Raw genomic sequence first — 19,966 nt, 5'->3', positions numbered from 1 at the left:
TAAACCAAAAGAAAATCACATGATGGCAATCTAAAGGATCATGCGATGCTTAAAAGGAACTGATGATTATGGATTATGGTATAAACTTGGAGAAAATATGGATTTAAAAGTGTTCACTGATGCAGATTGGGTAGGAAATGTTGATGATAGAAAAAAGTACAAGTGGAGGTGCTTTCTTTCTTGGAAAGATGTTGGTTTCTTAGACAAGTAAAAACTAGAACTATACATCCCAGTCCATAGTAGAGGCTGAATGTGTTGCAGCAATAGTAAACTACTCAAACATTTTGTGGTTCAAATAATTACTAGAAGGTATGAAGCAAGAAATCAAAGAACCTGTTGTTATGTTTTGTGACAACATAAGTGCAATTAACATATCCAAGAATCTAGTGATGCATTCAAAGACCAAGCATATTGCTATAAAGCATCACTTTGTTAGAGAATTGGTACAAGAAGAGGAAACTAGATTGAAATATGTCCATACAAAGGAACAAATTGCTGACATATTCACAAAGCCTTTATCTGAGGATGCATTCTTTTATCTAAGAGGCAAGTTAAGGGTCATTCTCCTATTTGAAGCTCACTAAAATACAGTTTTAGTGATGCATCAACAAAAAAAAAATTGAAGATCTATCATTTGATGCAGCAAAGTAATGAAGACATTGCATATGAATTAGTACATTAGGTACAATGCTATTCATTTGATTTGTGTTGTCTTTGGCATGTGTTGTCAAAGAGGGAGAGTATACTGTCACATCTTTTTGAAATTTGCAAAAATAATAAGAGTTTTTGTAAGAGGGAGAGATTATTATGAAAGAGGGAGATTACTGTATTTGAGGAAGAGGGTGAAGTGTTTTGTCAATAAAGACCTATCTTCAAATTTTATTCTGCTATGACATGTTGTGTTGCCATCAATGCCAAAGAGGGATATTGTTGGATACAATTGTTTAATTGCGTGTTGTCTTTGATGTTACACAAATGTCATATTAGTCATCAAATAGAGTCTACTGAGCTCAGTTGGTCAGCAAGGCAAAAGATAGAGTCTACCGAGCTTAGACGGTCAGCAAGGCAAAAGTCAGAGTCTACTAAGCTCAGAAGGTTAGCAAAGAAGGTTTACAGTGTTTACCTAGTATCATCAGTAATTCTATAATTCCAACATTTTCTACTTTACAAAGATTATTAAAATTAACATGAGAAAATCCTAACAAGTATGCACTATTTTTAATATTTTCACATAGATTTTCAAGATCTAAAATTGGATTGTGACTCACCACTTTAAATTGGCTATTGTCATTTGATTTTGTTCTCTCCTCATTAGATTTAACTTTTGCAATGTATTTCCTCCTTATTCTTTTCTACACACTACCTTCCTGCTCAACTGGTTTGGCTTTCTCCTTAGCCTTTAGTGTAGTGACATGTGCACTAGCCCTTGTAATAGGTGTAGTTGGTTTGGGCTGGCTTGATTTTATAGTCTTCTTAGCCCTTGTTACTAGTTGTGCCTTGGCCTTTCTCTTCTTTTGATCAGTAGGTGTAGGTGCTTCCTCAACTTCTTCTTCCTCAACACCTTTAGTAACTTCTATTTCCTCCTCTGGCTGATCTTCTCTTATTCCTTATGTAAGTGCAAGTGGTGCTTCTTAGTTTGTGGTGACTAATCAAGGAAGTACTACACATACTTCATAAATATGTTGTGGCTAACATATGGCCAACATATGGATGACATGTTGTAACCCTAAAGTGACATAAAATTACTTGTATAAAAGGGCTTACAATTAGTAATTTTCATAAGGTGTGATGCAAAAATTGGTTCTTACGATGGTATTGAACTATAAGGGATTATGAATTGTAATCAGGTTGTAATCATTGGATCATAGTAATATTGGACTTGCTGTATAGTGGATGTAGCCTAGGGATTGGGTGAACCATGGTAAATCTTGGTGTCTTGTGTTTTTTTCTATGTGATCTATTTATTTATGATATTTTTTATATTTGTATGTAATTTTTATTTCTATCTATGGTTAAATCCTAACAAGTGGTATCAGAGTGAGGTTTATTTTTAGTTATCCTCTACAGGAAAGTCTCATGGTTGAGTGCAAGCAATGGCAGATGAGGGTAAGCTAAGGGTTGACAAGTTTAATGGGCATAAATTTCAATTTTGGAAGATGCAAATAGAGGATTATCTCTATCAAAAGGATTTATAAAAGTTGTTGGAAGGAGAAACCAAGAATTAGGGATCTATGTCAAAAGATGAATGAGATCTTTTAGATAGAAAGACACTTGGAAGCATTTGATTATGCCTAGAACCATTAGTGGCATTTAATATTACAAAAGTAAAGATGACATAAGAGTTAATGGAAACTCTAATAAAATTGTATGAAAAGCCATTCATTTCAAATAAGGTATTTCTCATGAAGCATTTATTTAATATGAAAATTGTAAAAGGTGGATCTATTGCAAATCATTTAAATGAGTTTAATACTATTAATAGTCAGTTATCTTCTATGGGTATCAATTTTGATGAAGAAATAGTTGTAAGTAATTCTATTTCTAGATCTAGTACCCTAAAATATGATGATATGATTGGTGTTATTTTGAGTGAGAAAACTCATAGGAAATCTTTAGGTGGATCCACATCACGAAGTGCTTTGAATGCATAAAGCAGAGGCATAATGAATAAAAAAAAAAAATTCAAAAATCATGGGAAATCAAGAGGAAAGTCAAAGGGGAGGATGTCTCAATTGAGAGGACCAAACAACTACCAGTACTATGGGAAACTAGGGCATAAGAAGAAAGATTACTAGAATTGAAAGAAAACTGAAGGAGATAAACCAGACGAAGACAAGGAGGCAAATGTGGTAAGTAAAAAATTTTCAGAGGATGCTTTGCTTCTACCTTTAGAAATTGTTGATGATTCATGAGTTTTAGATTCTAGTGCTTCATTTCATGCTACACCTCATAGAGCTTATTTCATTAATTATGTCCAAGGAATTTTGGGCTTGTTTATTTGGAGGATAATGAACCTTGTTAGATTATTAGAAAGGGAAAACTTAAGATTAAGTTGTAGAATAGGAATCATTAGCTACTACATGAGGTAAGACATGTTCTAAGGCTGAGTAGGAATTTAATTTTAGTAGGGCAACTTGGTGATGAGGGTTGTTTGTTACTTTTAATGATAAAAATTAAAAGGTTTTAAAAGGTTCCCTCATACTATTAAAAAGTGTGAAAGTAGGCACCTTATATCTTTGTATAGGTCATATTGTTCCTTCTACTTTAATTGTTTCAGAGGAAAATGAATGTTCATGAACAATTGTTGTAGTTGAGTTAGGAGAAAAAATAGCTATTATAGATTCTGATACAACATTGTGGCACAACAGACTTGGGCACATGAGCGAGAAAGGTATGAAAGTAATTCATTCAAAGAAAGTTTTACCAACTTTGAAATGTGTTAATATGGATTTTTGTGAAAGTTGTGTGTATGGAAAATAGAAGAGAGTGAGTTTTGTGAAGACTGGGAAGGAAAATGAAAGGGAGAGATTAGAGCTTGTACATACAGATATATGGGGACTAGCTCAAGTATCTTCCCTTAGTAGCTTTCATTATTATGTTACAATTATTGATGATGCAACTAGAAAAAGTATGGGTTTATTTTCTTATATAGAAATTTAATGTATTTCAAACTTTTAAGAAATAGAAATGCTTGGTTGAATATGAGACTGGTAAGAAATTAAAATGTCTTAGATTTGATATTGGTGGTGAGTATTGCAGTCATGAAATTTAAGATTATTGCTCCACTAATGGTGTTCATACATAGAAAACTATTCCAAGGACTTCGCAAGAAAATGGAGTTGCTAAACACACGAGGACTATAATGGAGCATGCAAGGAGCATGAGGTTGCATGCTAGGTTTCCCTTACACATGTGGGTAGAGGCTATCAATACTATTGTATATTTGATTAATAGAGGTCCCTCTACTCCTTTGGGCTATGGTATTCTAGAGGAAGCATGGACTGGTAAGAAGGTGAGTTATTCTTTTTTCAAAACCTTAAGTTGTGAAGCATTTTCTCATATAGACTCTGAAAATAGAACCAAGTTGGAAGCTAATTCAAAGAAATGTGTATTTTTTGGATATGGAATTAATGAATTTGGTTATAGACTTTGGGATTTTGAAAATTGTAAAATTGTAAGAAGTAGGGATGTCATATTCAGTGAGAAAGTGTTGTACAAAGATATATTGTAGCAACATGAGAAGAAGGAAGATGGTTATGTAGTGCTAGATGATACTCCAAAAGATTATGTTCTAGTAATTCCTCATGATGTGCAACAACTGCAACAACAAATACCACACATACTAGTGAATGTTAGATGGTCAACAAGGCTAACTAGACCTCTAGAAAGATTTTCTCCTTCTTTGTATTCTATTTTACTTACTAATTCAAGTGAACTTGAATGTTATGATGAAGCTATGCAAGTGGATACTAAAATTTAGTGGGAGTCTGTCATAAAAGACTAAATGGACTCTTTGCTGAAAAATAAGACATGAGATTAATACAAGTTTCTTGTGGAGAAAAGGGCTTTATAGAATAAATGGATTTATAGGTTAAAGAAGAGGATGGAGTTAAGCAAAGATTTAAAGCCAAGTTAGTGGTAAAAGGATTTGCATAAAAAAAAGGCATTGATTTTGATGAGATATTCTCTTCTATTGTTAAAATGACTTCTATCCATACTATTTTAAGTATTGTGACTACTGAAGATTTTTATTTAGAACAGCTTGATGTTAAAACAACTTACCTTCATGGTGATTTGGATGAAGAGATATAAATGGCTTAGCCATAGGGATTTGATGTCAAAGGTGAGAAGAACATAGTGTGTAGATTGAACAAAAGTTTATATGGCTTGAAGCAAGCACCTTGGCAATGGTATCTAAAATTTGATAGGTTTATGCATGAGCATGGATATAGTAGGTATCATTTAGATCATTATTATTATTTTAAGAGGTTGGATGATGACAACTACATTATTTTATGTTTATATGCTGGTGATATTATTGTAGTTGGGTCTAACATGGATCATATTAAGGGGTAAAAATGCCAGTTAGCACATGCATTTGATATGAAGGATTTGGGGCAGCAAAAAAAATCCTTCGTATGAAGAAATCCTTAGGAAGAAATAGAACCAAAGGTGTATCAATGAAGCCTCTCCCATCTATAGGAAGAAACCTCAAAATTTATGGAATCTCTAAAACCTTCTCAAGTGTCCCCATGTCAATACTGAAAGGTGCCTCTTCCAAATCATGTGTACTAGGCCACTTTGCTAAAAAAGACAAATCAAGATAAATTGAGGATGAATGTAGAGCATGTATCAAAGACTCAAATATCTACTCTAAAGAGAAAGTGACCTTCTCCAACTATTGTATCAAAGGATCTACCATCATGTCAACCTCAAAAGATTGATCAAGTAAAGAATGAAGATGAGGGTCAGGGTGTTCCCTCACAAAAACTAAAGAAGGATCATCTTCACCAAAGAGAAGATGAATGTAATCAATAGTGTCTCTCAAATCTATAGTATAGGACTCCACAAACATACTAGAAATGTCTGTCAAGTAGTCATTACATGGAACTGAGCCTAGAAGACAATGAATATCCTACTACATTGAATCACTTGAATCCATGGCTATGTGAATAAAAATATCATTAGGAACAATAGTAGATGGAATATCAGTAGGAGGAGAAGTAATGAATGGCTCAAGAACTTGATCACATGTGAGAACACCTAAGTTCAAGTAGCCAAAGTCCTCATCAAAGTCTGAATCAATAATAGAAGTGTCATCAAAATCTACTAAATAATCACTATCATCATCATGAACAAAGTTTGAAAAGAAGTATAACCAAGATGCATGATCAACCACCCCTATAGAAATGATCTATCTAGTCTCCAATTCTTTGATGAGAATTGAATCAGGTGTGAATTCCATAGTCCTTCTTCTATCTCCATGAGTGAGTTGATAGATGGAAAGAAGATTATGACTTAGGTGAGGTACACACAACACATCTTTGAAGTATCCCTCCCCTTTATCAATATTTCCTTTCCCAATAAAATTCATGTAAGTATGATTTCCCATCAAGATAGGTGGAGTATGAAAAGAATCAAATGATGAAGACATAGACTATGAAGATTCCATATGATGAGAAGCCCCTAAATCTAAAAGCCATCTCGTTGAATCTTGACTTGTAGTAGATACTAAGGCTTGACCTTTGCCCATGTGGTCCTTTCCTTTATCATATTCTGAATGTGAAGAAGATGATGAAGTAGTCATTCTTGATGGTAGACTAATTTGATTCTTCTTAAGAAGATTCTTGAGTTCATCTATCTCCTTCTTATAACAATGATGTTCTTCATGTCCATTCTTTTTGCAATATGCACAAGTAAGAAACTCCTTCTTGGATGACTTTCCCTTATTGTTGGATTTGTATTGTGGTGAGAAGGTTGAGTGTTCTTTCTCTTGTTGTGAATTTTTTTGCCATGATTTCTGCTTCTTGCTAGACCCTTTCCCTTGATTCCTTTTACTAGTGACCAATGCTTTGGACTTTAAAGACTTGAGAATCCCCATGCTCATCAAATTTGATTTTTATACCATCAAAATATCTATGAAAAAATTAAATGAAGGCATGGTGTAGGAAGAACCTAAGGTCAACTTATGAGTGTTGAAGCTCAAAACAAATGATGCATATTGTGGAGGAAGTTTTCTCATCAAATTATAGATCAATTTTTCATCCTCTATGGTAATTCCACAATCCTTAACCATTGACCTTAGCTCATGTGCCTTGGTGATATAGTGTTGAATTGTGTCAAACTTCTTTAGATCTAATGACATGAGATGTAGCTTTCTCTACTTTTGTATACAAGCTAGCAAACTTATCCCATGCTTCCTTTACTATTTTACAATTATCGATATGGAAGATAAGATCTTCATGTATATATTTCCTCAAAGTACCAATATCAACCTTATTGTTATGATTCCATTCATTTAGTTTATCAGGATCATATGGTGCAACCATGGTTCAACATAAGCAATTAAACCTTTCCCATCATTTTACTCCATGCTCCAATTTTCCATGTAGCATAATTATGTGGAGTTAAAAGTGGAAACCTAGGAGAACCCATGATGCAAAATAAAAGAACACAAGAGAAAGAGAAGTGCAAACACTCAAGAAACACCCCCCAAATCACTCAATCAAATAACCCCCCCAAAATGGATGATTTTGACACTTTATACTTAGTGCACGTACAATTTCCACTTGTCAAAATGAACTAAAGTGGACTTCTAATTTTGATGGTTACAACAAAAAGTAGGAATCTATATCAGACTCAACAATATAACACACAAGATCTCTAAAGGATCTAATTAATTACAAGTGCCAAAATAGGCCAAAAATGGCCAACTACTAAAATTACTAGATCTACTCAAAATTACTACAAACTAATACCAGATATAGAAAGTAGAGAAAAAATATGCAATTTCAAAAAAAATACCACCTGAATATGTGTCCATATGAGCTCGAACAAAGCCTTTGAATTTGCAAAAATTAGGATTTGCAATTTTTAGAAAAATTCAGGAATAGGGATTGCAAACAACCTATAGCAATGTGTAGATCACAAAACTCTACCCCAAAACAAAACAAAAAAAAAGCTCAAAAAAAGGAGTCTGTATGAGGGAGATATTGTTATTTGAAAATCACCTCTGTAATTTATTTTGTTGAATTGCCACTGTCACACCTCCAAAAATCAAATGACTCTAGATTTCACATTAGATGCCTAATTTTGATGAAACAAAAGTCAATTTGAGTTTTTTTTGACCTTCTGAATGTGATACCAACATCTAATTTGCACTAGCAAGCTCCAATCTTGACCTCAAAAAAAAAAATCTCCAATGACTATGCAATGAAACTCCTATGGCTGTGATAACATGTAAGAAATTGGTATAGCTTTGGTACCATGTAAAAATTTGGTATAGCTCTAATACTATGTAAGAATTTTCCTAAGGATCTAATTACAAGTGCCAAAATAGGCCAAAAATGACCAAATGTTGATAGTACTATATCTACTTAGAATTACTCCAAACTAATACCATATCTAGTAAGTAGACAAAAAACCATGCACTTTCAAAAAAATTAGCACTTGAATATGTATCCAAATGAGCCTAAACTAAGCCTTTAAAATTGTAAAAATTAGGATTTGTGATTTTCAGAAAAATTCAAGAACAGGGATTGCAAACAACCTGTAGAAATGTGTAGATTACAAAATTCCTCCCAAAAAAAAAAATTGCTTGAAAAAAGGAGTCCATACAAGGAAGATATCACTGCTTGAAGATCACCTCTATAATGATTTTTTCGAATCATTTTCATCGCACCTCCAGAAATTAAATGACTAGATTTGACTTTAGATGTCTGATTTTGATGAAACAAAAATTGATTTAGGGGTTTTTTGACCTTTCAAGTGTGGTGTCAATATCTAATTTACACTAGCAAGCTGCAATATTGACTTTCAAAAAAAAATCTCTCCAATGTCTATGCAATAAAATTCCCCTAGTTCTGATACCATGTAAGAATTTTTCTAAGCCTAGAATGAAATTCCAAGATCTAGAAGCTCAAGAGATAGCACAAGAGAGACAAGATATGATTAAATGAGAATGGTTATTAGATGGTTGGATAAATACGTCATAAAAGAGCCTTGTATATAAAGGCAATCAAGATGACTAGGAGTCATGAAAAGAGATAAGCATACAAACTAAGCACATGTACACCAAGATTGGATTATCCTCCATTGTACATTAATGTACATTCAACAATGAGAGGATAAGAATGTAAGAGTGTATCCCATTAAGAGATGTAGTAGACAACATGTTCTCAATTGGAGTGCAAACTACTATGTTGTCTACATGACAACTCATATGAATATGCAAATTTAAGGTGTCTACATGAAAACTAATATGAATATGCATCAACCTAAGTAAACTTAAGTAAAGTGTAAATAGTAAATACATATTTACATCAACACTAATTATGTTTAGAAGGTGTTGCAACATTTCTCTATAGAGAATGCTACACCTATTAGCACACCTTTACCTGGTCATTTGAAGTTGACTAAGGAGATGTGTCCAAAGACACAAGAAGAGGAGGACAAGATGTCCAAGTTACCCAATGCTTCAAATATAGGAAGATTGATGTATGCTATGGTATGTACAAGGTTAGATATTGCACATGTAGTGGGAGTCATTCGCAGGTATATGAGTCATCCAATAATTGAGCATTGGAATGCAGTAAAATGGATTCTTAGATATTTAAGAGGAACATCCAGTAAGTGTTTACATTTTGGGGACTCTACTATTAATTTATAGGGATATGTTGACTTAGATTTGGTAGGGGATATTGATAACAAGCAGAGTACTATAGGTTATGTATTTAGTGTTGATGAGGTAGCTATGAGCTAGGTTTCTTAGTTATAGAAGGTTAATACTTTATCTACTACAGAGGAAAGTTATGTTGTTGCTACAGAGGTAGCTAAGGAGATGATATGGATTCAGTTCTTCTTGGAAGAATTGGGACACCATTAGAGGGATAATTATTTGATTATAGATAGTTAGAGTGCTATTCATCTTGCCAAGAATTCAACTCTGCATTCAAAGAAAAAGCACATTCAATTGCAATAGCATTTTATTTAGTTAGTTTTGGATGATGGACAAGATACATACATATGAAAATCCAATAGATATGTTTACAAAGGTAGTAACAAGGGAGAATTTAAACTCCTCTTTAACTTTGGTTGATCTTCTAGACTAAACATGAATAAAGGAATAAATTTTTTTAGGGTGTTTTGATCTAGTGGGAGCCTCATGGAGTAGCGACATAGCTACCAGATTAGTCTCCAAGTGGGAGATTATTGCCTAGTGTGGAGTTTGATCAGTCCCTAAGTGTGAGATTGTTAGTTTTTGGTGATTGATTAGGGAAGTACTATACATACTTCATAAATATATTGTGGCCAATGTATGGCTGACATATGGCTGGCATGTTGTAACCCTAAAATGACATAAAATTACTTGTATAAAAGGTCTTAGGGTTTGGCATTTTCATAAGGTGTGATGCAAAAATTGGTTCTTGCAGTAGTATTAAGTTGTAAGGGATTATGAATTGCAATTAGGTTGTAATCACTAGATTGTAATAATATTGGACTTATTGTTTGGTGGATGTAGCCCAAGGATTGGGCAAACCACATTAAATTTTGGTGTCTTGTGTTCTTTTCTATGTGATCTATTATCTTCTGATATTATTTATATTTGCATGTAATTGTTATTTATGTCTATGGTTAAATCCTAACAGTGTCTGGATGTCTTCTTCATCTTCATCCTTTTTCTTCTTCATCATTTTCTTGCTCAACACCTTCACCAAATTTAGCTTTCAACTTCTTCACCAACTTTTCCATCTTCTTTATAAAAGAGGTAGTTTTTATTTCCATAGTAATCTTGGATTTTTCCATCTCATAGTTTCCAAATGCCTTAGCATCTTTGTCAATATCTTCTACAAGTATTGTAGTAATAGCTGTAGAGGCTTCATCTATATTTATATCATACGCTAAGGGTCTTAGCCATTGTACCCTTGGAGTTGCTACTTGAATAAAAGTATAATCAACATCTACTAGAAAAAAAACATCAATATAATGTTTTTCCACTAAAGATACTAGAATTCTCAATCTTTCTTCATTGATTTCTTAAAGTCTTCAAAATAGCTAGTCATAACTAATTCAAATTTCTCACCCAATTGTTCAATGAACTCACCAATCTATACTGCCACTGACTTGTTTGTTTTCCATGCAACTATGCCAAATGTAGGAAAAGTGTTTTGAACATAAAAGAAAATGCATATTAGAATAGAACCAAATTTACATTGAGCACTCTTCGTCTTTCTTATTGCTCCTAGATTCTCAATCAACTATTGTAGTTGTAGCTCTGCAAGATCATATGTGTGATCTTTCTTGACAATTTTATAACCAACATCTATTGCAATATAGGGCACACTATTTAATCTACTAGATTGGTAAAACTTATGTGAAATAACCCTTACTACAAATTTTATCAATGGATAATAATGGTGTCAATTATCACTCCTCTCTTATTCCACGCGGCCCTTGTCTTCTTTTCAATAACCTCTTTTGAATTGATTCTTAAAGTCTTAGGCTGATATAGGGTTAGATACCCTATTAACCTATGGATTATCCTTTTGGTTATCTTAATAGGCTCATTGTCTAACCAAAGTGAACTATCATGTATCTTGCTTAATACTATCCTAATCCATTCTATTTTGAATACATTCAAGAAATCTAGTGCACGAGTTAACCCTTTCTTTTCTACAATTTTAAATTCTTCCCTCAATATACCATTCTCATAGAATCTATCATATTCTTTCCTAATCTCCATATCACCAATGCTTCCAATTTTGTAGTTGTAACATTTCCTAACATCTTGAACCATTAAAACATTTGGTGTTATCATGGATATCGCACCAGAGGGGTCCTGTTTGTAAGCAATGTCTAGAATGGCTTTCAATATTGGTTGTTTAACCTCATTACTAACCAGTTGAACATTCAAAACTTCCTTACCCTCTACATTCTTTGAACAAGATTCCATTATATGAAACTAGGTTTTACAAAAATATAAACAATCTAAGTTGGCACTTGGTAAATACCTAGCAAGATCTAATGAAATAGTGTTACCGCTCAATCTTCTGCAATTGCTTTGGATGAATTTTTTATCACCTATCACTCTCTTTTCTCTTTGTCAATTTGGAATGATGAAAAATGAGTTGAAATTGATCAAATACCCTTTTGAAACCATGTAATCAATGTTGAGTCCTTACATAGCTATAAGCTTGGTATCAACCAATTTTAGGATCACTCAGCATCCATTAGCATTTCATTCATTCAGCAGCCATTACAAGCTTGAGATCAACTAGCTAGTCTATTAGTTGGACATCCTCTAGCATTTCACTCATCACTTATAAGAAAATTTTCATGCTCATCAATAACTTGAAAAACTTAGAGAATTTTTTTAATTTGGATTCCTACTAACATCTTGCATCTTTGTTGATGTTTATGTAATATTTTTAGTACTAAAACCTTTGGAACTAATGTATGATATAGCCTTTAAATATCAGTCCCACATACCTGTTGATTTCTTAGTTTGATGAGGTGTGATCACTTGACCCATTGCGTGAAGTGATCCCTTCTCCATTTGATGTGCTATAATTAGCTTTATTCTTCAATGTCTTGTTTATTTTATTTCTAACATTTTCAACATCTACCTTGCCTTTGCCTTTATCAAACTCACAACTTGGTTCCTTTGAATTTGTTGGACAATATTGACTGATGTGACCAGTCATCAAATAGCTAAAACAAGTGGTTTGACTCAACAATCTTTTGTAGTCACCTCTAAAGTGTGTCCTAATACAATTCTTAGGACTACGTCCATATTCTTGACAATAATGATAGCTATATCTTGTATTATAATTCCAATTATAAGAGTTACCATTGTTCTTTACCTTTATTTTCATATTTCATGACCACATGGGTTTGGATCTACACTCAAAAGTTCTATGTCCATAATTTTGATAGGTATAATAGCATCCTTCAAATCTTTGTGTGTGCATGTCTTGGTTCTACATTCATGTGCTTGATGAACTTTCTTGTTGCACTTATGATAGTAAACCATGCTTTTGTGCTTGACATTCTAATTTGTAGTTTTTCTCCTACACATATTAGCAGTATGTCCTTTTTACCACAATTATGACAAGTAGGTTTGAAATTATCACCTTTATTGCTCCTTTCTTCAACACTTTTGGATGACTCCCCTTCTTCAGTACTTGTGTATCTTAGTCTAGATGTATCATTATTGGATCTAGGGGATCTTAATAATTGCTCAAAGTATTTGATGGTATTACTTAGTTTATTAAAACTTTAAAAATTTTTTTTTCTCTTTTTAGGTCATTTTGTAATTGCTCATTCTACAAATTCAATGTTGTTGTCTCAATATCCTTGACATTCAACTCATAGTTGGCATTGATAATTTGACTCAGTGTATCCAATTGCATGTTGGAAATCTTGGTTAGCTCTAATGATTTCTCTTCTAGCCTATTGCTCAAAATTATTTTGTCTTCTTTAATCATGGCTTTGTCTTCCATGTCTTTCTCCTTCTATTCAGTCACTTCACATAATAGTATGGCTTGTGATTCTTGCTCTAACTTGAGATTTCTAATTTTCTCAGCTTGGGCCCTATTCATTTCCATTAGATCTATAGCTACTACATCAAATTGATTAGAGTTTTATTCTCAAATAGCTTAGTAGTGTCCATCTCTTTGTATTGTGTGTCATTCTCCTCAATATAAATTTCCTTCCTTATCTTCAAGGATTTCTTTAGTTCTTCTCTTGCTTCATTTTGTTGATGTAGGATGAGTTGTATTTCAATTCCTTGATTCTCAATGATCTTTCCCAACTTGTAGACTTCTATTTCAAGATCTTTCCTCAAAGCTACAAAGCTTTTCTTTTAGAGAACAAGGCTTTGTTACCAATTTTTGGAATTACAATAGGAAATGTAAAATTATAAGAGAGGGGGGGGGGGGGGGGGGGGGGGTGGGGGGGGGGGGGGGAGGGGGGTGAATCAATAGTTTAAATTTTGACCCATAAAATCATTCACCACACATCCATCTCATATATTTATTGAGTAAACTGAAATAACATGTAAACAAGTAAACATTCACACATGTATGAGACTAGTTATGATTACCCAAAAACCCTCCAATGAGAAGGTAAAACTTGGGTGGGATGACACCAAAAAATCTTCATTATTATAATAATAAAGTGTATCCAATGAAGGGTATGATATTTTGATCATGCAACATGATCTACCCTATTAAAGGTCTGCCCTGTTAAAAGCTTACAAAGACTATTATGTCTCACCCTGTTAAAGAATTTCAACACCCTGTTAGAAGTGTACCTTGCTAAAGGACTTCAACACACAATTAAGTACCTTTTTAGAGAATTTCAATATAGCCTGTTAGGACTACTCTATTAAGAAATTTTATTAATTTGATTGCTAGAATGATTCAACAATGATCCTCTATATAACCTCTAAATTGATGTATTCTTGATCCTTCTATTGGACACAATTGTTCAATTATGTGTTGTCTTTGATGTTACACAAATGTCATATCAGTTATTAGTCAGAGTCTACCAATCTTAGTTGGTTAGCAAAGAAAAAGATAGTGTCTATTGAGCTCAGAAGGTTTGCAAGAAGGTTTGCAGCATCTACCGAGTGTTCTCAGACTTTACCTTGTGTAGACAGTTGTTACCAAGCTTTTAAGGTTAGCAAAATAAATTCAGTGTCTACCAAGATCACTCAGTCATCAAAAGAAATTATGGAAGAGAATAGTTTTTACCAAGCTCTCATGGTCAACAAAGGAAATTTAGTTCTTACTGAGTTAACTCGATAACCAAAGAATTTTGTAAAATTTGCAGTGTTAACTAAGTTGAGTTGGTCAACTTAGGAAATTTTTTTTGGAACAGTGTTTACCAAGCAGGGTCGGCTAATGAAAGATTTCATTGTTTTGGGATATAAAGTTTATTTTTTTTAGTGTAATATTTGTAGCTGACTGTTGTATGGTTTATTGATAAATGTAACTTATAAATGTGCCGACTTGATAATCTGAATGGTATATATAAGAGGTCAAGTTGCAAATTCTAAGTGTGATGAATTTGATGTGATATGAATGTGAAGGAGGACTTATTATTGTGAGAGAAAATTTTGAAAAATGACAAGAGATCATTGAGGAGTAGCAAAGCTATATTTGAACAAGGAGGATCTAATGGTGCAGTATAGAGATTTGTATTCAGCAAATTCAGTTGCATCTTATTTAGGTCAATTCATTGTTACTTTCTAACCATTGTAGCAATGATTTCAAAATCTCTTAATAGAGTTGGTTTAAAAGGAATTTTGCAAATCCTCTAACAAGGTGACAATTCAATTGAATTGTTCTAAAGACCTCTAGCAAGGCCACTCTTAATAGGGTGATTAAATCCTCTAACAGGGTCACGCCTAATAGTGTGTTTTGTAGCCTTTAATAGGGTTGGCTCCTAAAAGGGATCAATTCAGAAGAGTGAAAATTGGTAGCTAGTTACTTGGTGGTTTTTCCCATATTGGATTTTCACATTAAATCTAGTGTCTCTTGTATTCATGTTATTTACTTCTGCATGCATGTTAATAATTATGAATTCTTAAAGATTAGTAACAAGTTAACCTAGAAAGTTACAACATTTTTGTGAGTGTTTATTGAGTGACAACAGTAACTAGTTATTTAAGACATCTAAGGGATCTAGATTTATTTTTGTGGTAACTGATTCATCCTATCTCTCAGTTACTCCATCTATAATTCCAACAATTGGTATCAAAGCTTTTGGTGCTTGCAAGAAAAGATTTCAAGGATCTAAGCTAAAGATCAGGATGTCTTACAAGAGAGAAATTCTAAGACTTAATAGGGATAACTTCTCAGCATGGAAAGGATTAATGAGACTTCAGCTAGCTTCTATTGGTGATATAGGACTGAAGTACCTTGATGAAAAATATGTAGAACTTGCTGGCTCATTATTTGTCAATGATATTGCTGAAAAGAAGACTCACAACAACATGATGATAGATATTGCATCTGCTCTAAGTTATGAAGAATTTGATGATATCAAGGATTGCAAAACTTCCTTTGAAATGTGTAGAAAGTTGAAAGAAATCTATGGAGGTGATGATAATGTGAGGATAGCCAAAGTAGAAAGCTTGAGAGGTCAATTTGATCAAATGAGGATGAAAGAAGATGAAAACATTGCAAAATATGTTGAAAGAGTTAAAGCAAGTGTTAGTGCAATCAAAGCATCCAGAGGAGATATCAAGGAGGAAACAATTATAAGTAAGGTTCTTAGAACACTACTTCCCATTTATGCAATTAGAGTTTCTAAAATTCAAGAAAGAAGATGTGAAGTAAATCATAAGATAAATATAGAAGCCATAGTTGGAAGATTATTTGCATTTGAGCTAGACAACTATGATAATTATGTTCTAGCTGCCAAGAACATTGAATCAGCATTTGAAGCCAAGCTTTCACTCAAGGAGAAAGGCAAGAAGATAAAGGATTCATAGTCAGATAGTGATGAAGAATTAGAATAGATTTTAGACAGTGATCTTGAGGTGGTTGAAGCTTTGATAGAAAGGAAATATTCAAGATGCAAAGGGAAATAAAAAGGTAAGGTTCCTCTAATCTATTTTTCTTGTGAAGAAATTGGACATATTGCTACTAGGTGTCCAAATAAGTAGAACAAGGATGAGAAGAAAGGTCAAAAGTGCAATGGCAAGAAAGACTTCAAATCATTCAAGGAAAAAGGTAAGAAAACTTGTTTCATGGCTAAGGATTCTAATGATTTTGATGATGAAGAAGAAGATGCAATTGTTTAAATTGTTGTAAAGGATGAATCTAATAATGATGAGGAAATGACACTTATTTCTCATGTGAGAAAAAATGATACATGGATTATAGATAGTGGTTGTTCTCATCACATGACTGGTGATAAAATTAAGTTTGAACATTTTGAAGACTATGATGGTGGTAGTGTGAGGTTTGGTAATAATTAACCTTGTTGCATAAAAGGAAAAGAAAGAATCTCACTAACCAAAGAACTTGTATATGATAATGCATATTGGGTAAAAGGACTAAAACATAATTTTTTGAGTGTGGCACAACTACTCAATAATGGATTCAAAGTGGAATTCATGCATGGAAAAGCAAGACTGCTAGATGAAAAAGGAAAGATGATTGGATCAGACACTCAAACAAAAGGTAACTTGTTTTATCTTGAACTTGGTGAATGTTCATGTTTTATTGCTCAAGTTGAAGCAAGTTGGTTATGGAGGTTGTGTCATGTGAACTTTCATAACATGGTGAAAATAAGTAAATTCAGGAAAGTAAGAGCATTCCTAACATAAAGAAACCTGAGGTTAGTTTATGAAAGAAAGGTTAGTTTATGAAAGAATTGTCAAATTGGCAAGATGGGAAAGACTAGCTTTAAAAGAAAGAACTATCAGTCTGAAGAAGTTTTAGAAATTGTGCATACTAATTTGTGTGGACCTATTGGAATTGAAAGTTATACTAGTGAAAAGTTCTTCATTCTTTTTGTTGATGATTACTCAAGAATGATGACTGTCATGTACGTAAGAGAGAAATCAGAAGCATTTGAGAAGTTCAAATGGTATTTGGCCAGAGTAGAGAAGGAAATAGGAAAAAGACTAAAATGCTTGAGGTCAAATAGAGGAGGTGACTTCATTTCACATGAGTTCAATAACTTCTACATTGAAAGGGGAATCAAAAGGCAGGTTTCAACACCTAGAACTCTTGAACAAAATGGAATAGCTGAAAGAAGGAACATATCTATCATTGACTATGCAAGAAGCTTAATTATTGAAAAGAGTATTTCTATCAAATATTAGAAGGAAGCTATTAGCACTACAATTCATACCTTGAACTGAGTACAGCTAAAGAAGGACTCATTCAAAACCCCCTATGAGTTATGGTATGGCTACAAACCCAATGTAAGTTACCTCAAAGTATTTGGAAGCAAATGTTACATTTTGAAAGAATGTAGAAAAGGTAAATTTGATGTGAAGGGTGATGAAGGAATATTTTTAGGATATTCTTGCAAAAGTAAAGCATATAGATGTTTGAATTTTTCTACTCACAAATTTATAGAAAGTGCACATGTGAAAGTTGATGAGTTTGCAGAAAGTACTGAAGAAGAAAGCAAAAGGGAACCTGAAGGCTATAGGAGATTTGTTTTTGTTGAACTTGATACAGTGCTAGATACACCTGTTAATAAAAAATCTTCTACTCTAGAGCCTTTATTAATTGAGTTTTAGGAAGTTCCAAATGAGTTAATGCCTATCGAGTTGCAAGGACCTAAGTTGCAAACATAAGCTATCGAATCAATAGCTACCGAGCCCAAGCAACCAGAAGAAAAATTTGAAACAAAAAAGGATAAAAATGCAAGTCATTCAAAAGGAATCGAGCCTATACTAGCCAAGTATGTCAAGAGACATCATGCACCAAATCAGATCATTGGAGATAAATCTAAAGGAACTATGACAAGAAGTAAGTTAAAAGGTACATGTCTACTTTCTAATTTTGAACCTATAAGTGTCAAAGATGCATTAGAAAATGAAAGTTGGATTGAGGCTATGAATGAAGAGATAGAGTAGATAGAGAAAAATAAAACATGGACTCTTGTACCCAGGCCTAAAGACAAAAATATGATTGGAACTAAGTGGATATTTAGAAATAAGCTAAATAAAGATGGTAAAGTATCAAGAAACAAAGCTAGACTAGTATGTAAAGGATACTCTCAAGAAGAAGGTATAGACTATGGAGAAACTTTTGCTCCTATTGCAAGATTGAAAGGTGTCAGAACCTCACTTGCATATGCTACATACAAAGGATTCAAAGTTTATCAAATAGATGTCAAGTCAACATTTCTCAATGGTATACTAGATGAAGAGGTTTACATTGAATAGCTTGAAGGTTTTATTGATGCAGATAAGAAGGACATGGTTTGCAAATTACATAAATCATTATATGGTCTAAAAAAAGCTCCTAGAGCATGGTACGAAAGACTACATAACTATCTTATTCATATTGGTTTTCAATGAACTAATGATAACAATAGATTATACATCAAGGAAGGACCAAATAATAAGATTTTTTTGGCATAAATATTTGTAGATGACACTTTTTCCACAAGAAATGATGATCTTTGCAAAGAATTTTTTGAGAAAATGAACAAAGAATTTGAAATTTTAATGTTTGGTGACATCGAATTCTTTGTTGGTGTTCAAATTTAGTAGAATAAAAATGGCATCTACGTCACTCAATCTAAATACATCAAGGAGATATTGAAAAAGTTTGGTATGGAAGACTGCAATCTAGTTGGGACTCCTATGTGTACTGGATTGAAACTTACCAAGGATGATCAATCAAAGGAAGTAGATCAGACATTGTATAGATCTATGATTGGAAAGTTGCAGTATGTAGTGCATACAAGACTAGACATTGCCCTTGCAGTTGGTATTGTAGCAAGATTTTCAGCAAAACCAAAAGAAAATCACATGATGGAAATTAAAAGGATCATGAGATATCTGAAAGGATCTGAAGATTATGGATTATGGTATAAACTTAGAGGAAATCTAGATTTAAAAGTGTTTACTGATGTAGATTGGGAAGGAAACATTGATGACAAAAATAGTACAAGTGGATGAGATTTCTTTCTTGGAAAGAGGTTAGTTTCTTGGACAAGTAAAAAGGAAAATTGTACATCCCAGTACACAAAAAAGGTAAAATATGTTACAGTAGTAGTAAACTATTCAAACATTGTTTGGTTTAAACAATTATTGGAAGGTATGAAGGAAGAAAGAAAAGAACCTATTGTTATGTTTTTTGACAATACAAGTACAATTAACATATCCAAGAATCTAGTGATGCACTAAAAAAAAAAGCATATTGCTATAAAGTATCACTTTGTTAGAGAATTGGTGCAGGATAAGGAGATTAGATTGGAATATGTTCATACAAAAGAACAAATTGCTAACATATTCACAAAGCCTTTACCTAAGGATGCATTCTTGTATCTAAGAGGTAAATTAGGGGTCATTTCCCTATCTAAAGCTCACTAAAATGTAGTTTTAGTAATGCATCAATAGGAATAGATTTGAAAATCTATTGGTTGATGTAGCAAAGTAATGAAGACATTGCATATGAATTAGTACTTAAGGTACATTGGAATTTATTTGAGTTGTGTTGTCTTTATCATGTGTTGTCAAAGAGGGAGAGTTTACTATCATATCTTT

Source organism: Cupressus sempervirens, chromosome 8 (assembly GCF_028749045.1).
Source record: "Cupressus sempervirens isolate cs-2001-9-10 chromosome 8, ASM2874904v1, whole genome shotgun sequence".
NCBI classification, from domain to species: domain Eukaryota; kingdom Viridiplantae; phylum Streptophyta; class Pinopsida; order Cupressales; family Cupressaceae; genus Cupressus; species Cupressus sempervirens.
This window is presented reverse-complemented; position numbering follows the sequence as displayed.